Here is a 674-nt window from a genome sequence, read left to right as displayed (position 1 = left end):
GTTTTAATCTTTATTTAATAATTTAAGTTTTAAAATATATAATTTATGGCATAGAATTAGAATTTTTATAATAAAAAATATTAAAAATTAGAAATTATAGAATAAAATAAATCAAAAGGTTAAAATGACTAACAATTTTTTTTATCTTATATTCAAACTAACATTAACCATTTCTTTGCTTTTGCAACATTCCACTATCCGCAAAGAGAGGATGGGCGAGCCAGATCACATGCAAATGTTGCAGTGTATAGAGAGTGTCATTCAAAGCAATATATACGGCATTTTGGTGTACAGAAATATGGTATGGGAGGTCCACCTCAGTGGATTTTATTTGTTCGCTACCAAATGGTAAAATATTATTCTTACAAACGATTTAAAGTTCCTGAGAAAAATCCATAATTCATTGTAGATTGATTATGTCCTTCAATTCTGACATCTAGCTATTCATGTAAGAATACGGTGAAATTAAATGCTTCTGTAGTCTAACATATATGATAATACCAACTTATTATTAACGTTAAAATGGTGTTACAAAGCTTTCCATATTTTAAAAAATAAATAGATAAGGATTTTCAAAGTTGATTATGTTTTTTTTATATGAGAAAGTTGATTATTAAGTTATTGATTTATTAATTTAATTGATAAATTATTTGTTAAATTAATAAAATCAGTCT

Source organism: Arachis duranensis, chromosome 10 (genome assembly GCF_000817695.3).
Source record: "Arachis duranensis cultivar V14167 chromosome 10, aradu.V14167.gnm2.J7QH, whole genome shotgun sequence".
Lineage (NCBI taxonomy): Eukaryota > Viridiplantae > Streptophyta > Magnoliopsida > Fabales > Fabaceae > Arachis > Arachis duranensis.
The sequence above is the reverse complement of the archived record's forward strand: the minus strand, read 5'-3'. Positions refer to the sequence as shown.